At 45.5% G+C, this 4061-nt stretch overlaps 1 long non-coding RNA gene across 1 annotated transcript; it reads right to left on the bottom strand.

The window, feature by feature from the left end:
* Positions 1-259: 259 nt before the first annotated feature.
* LOC144936400 (uncharacterized) lies at positions 260-3710 on the bottom strand. The gene is made up of 3 exons (XR_013637426.1): positions 3604-3710; positions 2366-2533; positions 260-340 (listed from the first exon to the last, which is right to left on the bottom strand). It is a non-coding gene; the product is annotated as an uncharacterized LOC144936400 (long non-coding RNA).
* Positions 3711-4061: the final 351 nt, after the last annotated feature.

Here is a 4061-nt window from a genome sequence, read left to right as displayed (position 1 = left end):
AAGGCCAACAAACTAAACCCAAAAACCAATTCTAAAGAGACGAGTTTTCGGTCGAGATTTGAAAGTGCATAGCTCCAGTGGCTTCCTAATATCGGAGGGAAGGGCGTTCCAGACGGCCGCATAAGCCGCATCTAAGAGCGCGCCAACGTTACACCAACTAGGAGGTGATCTAGCAGATCAGAAGGAAGGCAGGAGGGAGGGAAGAGGGCAGTAGCGAACTCTGGTGGCAGCCACGGCGCGCCTTGGCCGTGATGACCTCTTGACCCTGATCGTGAGCGGACAGTTGTTGTGTGCGGAGGGCGCGTGTCTTGTCTCGAGCCTCAGCGGAATGGTGCCCAAGCTGCAGCAGTGTCGAACCGACAGAAGGGAGGGGGGCGGAGGGGGGGGTGTCTCACAACACAAACAAGGCCCTAATTCGTTGGTTTGATGTCAGGGAACACTTGTTTTGCATGCGTTTCTGCTTCCCGAGCACACAGAGAGGGATCAGCGTCCGTCACGCCCGCGCAACATAAATCGCATCTTTTGCTCTTGAATTCGAACAATGCTCCCTTTCATTGAGATCGCTGAGGAATAATTAAATCATAATGATCCTCCGAGCATATCCGATGGGGGTTTTTGTTTCCACGAAATATTATGGGACCCCCAGTTGCTTTCTACAATGCATTGCATATACACATACACAATGTAACAATACCTCACCACTTGCTGAAACGAAAAATATACAATTTTAACATTCCTTAATTGTGAATAATTTTGCAATGGTTTGTGGCAACACATACATTGTGACTCAATGCTACAAGCTCTGCTTTGGCTAAAGTTTACACACACACACAGGCACAAGAATTCCATACACTACAAACGATACATTTGAGCTATTTAAGAACATGTCCAGTTACTTGTAGATATCGTATTTCTAAGCAGAACTGGTTTCAATATCCACCAAGAGCAAAGCACCGTTGAGGTTAGCTGGTGATGAAGATTAAAGAAGAACATTAACTTCAAGATTGATTAAATATTGATTATTTCTATATTTCGTTATTCGCACGGCAATAAATGGCGCCGAGCGGTTGATTAACGCACCCCGCTCCGAACCTGGTGACCTGGGGGCATTACCTGGCCATGGCGAACATCAGGTTTAAGTTAAATCTGAACCAGTCCCGGGTGCCTTCCATCACCGACACACCGCCCAGCCTGTTGGCTGTATGGTCAATCAACTTGCTCGACTCGCACGGCATGGAGAGGCCTTCATCCAGCAGTGGATTGACAATGAGGATGATGCAGAGCATGCCAACGGCTATGTACGTACGTGTACGTATTCCACTGCGGTAAGACCGCTCACCCTCTACCGACTTGCACGTAGGAATGTGTGTGCCCTGAGCGAGTGACATCAATGTTTGGGAACTTTTAAAGGAATGTACAATTTAACACGTAGGCTTTCGCGAACCTGATGTTAGCCATGGAGAGTCAACCCACAACATTTGCATTTACGACTCGAAGTGTAAATGTTGTGGTTTAGCCTCCAACCCACCGGTGTGCTGAACTAGTAACGAATTGGCATGTTTTTCTTTAGTGACAAACCTTACTAATTGGCTGCGTCAGGTGGTGGCGGGTTTAACGACACGTTTATATTTACGCGATAAAAACCCAAAAACCTCCATTATGAGAATGTATAACTTTATTTGAGCTGACAAATCCACAATGTGAACTAGACTGAAACACGCCAAGATCTGGAAAATGCATATGTCTTAAACAAAGGCCCGGACACAATAGCTCTGTTTCTCTTCTGTGATGACAGAAGAGAAACAGAGCTATTGTGGTTGGCGGTAGATGGCAACGTAATACGAGGCATAGGGGCCAAGTTGGCCACAAGGGGGCCCCAAATCAACAGATGAACAAGTAACAATAAAAAAATTTCCAACAATTAACCATAAATGCCAAAAAAACAACATTTTTACAAATGAATAACATTTCAGAAAAATACACACAACGTGAAATATAGCAGCGCTACTGGTGTTTGTTACTGAATACCACCAGGATTTTTCCGATATGCGCATGAAAGGAAGACGAATGGCAACTTAATTGTGAGTATTGTACATTTACATATGTTTTAATTAATACTGCCAATGTGAGACTGTCTTCCTCTAAACCCATAACACGGTGCAACTGAAATAATATAAATAAGTATAGCGTTAAATATTATTGTATACGGGGTTAAAAACATCCGTAGCCATTTCAGCAAGAGTGAGTCGGGATCAAAAAAAGCGGGGGGGGGGGGGGGGCTCACAGTCGCATCTTGCATACCCCCGTTGAATTACGTCGCGCTAAGTGCAATCGCTTCCCGTAGGCCTTCGTGTAAGTCCACCACCTCTCTGCGTGCGTGGACGGCGACCCCTGCTTCTTGCTCCGGCCACGTGGCGGTGCGAGGACACCGATGGTCACTTGTCGACCTCGGTTCCCTTTGCGTGTCCGAACCAAAGAAGTCTCTGCATCGTTGTACGTGGAGTTTTTTTTTTCTTCTTCTTCCCCCTCTTAACTGAAATAAATACAAATATTTGACCGATCAAAAGATGTTTAGGTCACTCCGACCTCTTTACGGCACGCAATGCATGTGCTTCCTATGCCGAATGAAGTTTGGCGAAGATTGTAGTAGGGTGCAAGGGCCTGAATAAAGTCAGTGTTTCTTGTTGAAAGAAAAACATATAGAGATCTGGCATTGGAACATAGTTTTACAAACCATAAAAATGTTTTTTGGGAGTGGTGATAATTTACAAATTGCTGTATTTTTTAATGTTGTAACTGCAGTATATATATATTTGCATTTTGAATTATAGTGTTTATTAAAGCACATTAACATTTTAAATAAAATCCCCATGTTTGGTTTAAAGAAAAACACATTGAGATATATTGTATTTGTGTTTTTTTTTCTGGCTAAGATGCCAATGTGGTCCATTACATTAAGAAGTGTGCAATAAATGTAGTTCGTACATAGGACAGCCCTATATTTAAATCCAAATCTGGAGTTTGGTACTTGTTTATAACCATTGAGGCATGTTCATTCTGAAAGAAAAATTTAGTGTGTACGTATCTTTGCCATGTTGTTACATGTTTTGAAAATGATTCCATGTTAGCCGGTTAACATTACTTACACCATACAAGCGGCGTACGTGTTTTTTAAACTTTATTAAAAACAGTATTTTACTTGGCTTGAGCAAGTATTCAAGCCAAAAAAAACGCCCATTAATTGTTATTTCTGCATTAATTTCAAGCTTCCTTTAATGCTTCTGGCCGGCTCTGTGGAATAACAGGGGCTTAATGGGAGGTGTCAGAAATCTTGAGGATAAGCCTTGCGTGTGGCGCGCGACGGCGCTTTAAGACAAGAATTCGCTCGCACGCGTGCGCGCGTGTGTGGGGCCACCGCTACGATCCGCCCAAAACCTAATGGCAAACGTCCACGACAAAAAAAAATCCGCCTCGCCGCGTAAGCAGAACCAGTTGTGTGCCTCAATTACCCAACACACAGAGAAGCACATTTATTTTGTGCAGTGGAAGACCACGGGGTATTAAGTCATCTCCCCCCCCCCCGCCCCCCACAATGCCACTGACCTTCAGCGCTTCTTAAGCGGAGAGCCAACCCCAGAACTCCGAGCCACGCGCGGGACACAAACCCCGCATTTGTGCGTCGACAGCAAGGAGCCCTTCATGCCCGGTGTTTGTTTGCGCAGGCCTAGAAGCTGGTCTCCCAGGGGGCCTCTAGCTCGGCCCACAATGCGACCGGCCGTTCGAAAATGAATGGATGGGGGGGGGGGTGGCGTCCCATGGCCCAACAAACAAAATTTCCAGCAAAGCTAATGAATTATGCGGAGCTGACAGCTTGCGTGCTGCCTCAAATCCACTGTGACCATTTCACCCGAGCCCACGTTTGGCCACGCTCATCCCCCCTTACCCCCCTACCACCCCCCCCCCCGCTTCCCCCCTACCCAGTCAGCACTTTGCAAGTTGCATTATTAACTGTAACCAAGTTTTATATCCAGCCCTCTATTTGTCGTCCCATTTGTTTCCTA

This window comes from Lampetra fluviatilis, chromosome 16 (assembly GCF_964198595.1).
Source record: "Lampetra fluviatilis chromosome 16, kcLamFluv1.1, whole genome shotgun sequence".
Classification (NCBI taxonomy): Eukaryota; Metazoa; Chordata; class Hyperoartia; order Petromyzontiformes; family Petromyzontidae; genus Lampetra; species Lampetra fluviatilis.
The sequence above is the reverse complement of the archived record's forward strand: the minus strand, read 5'-3'. Positions and strand labels throughout refer to the sequence as shown.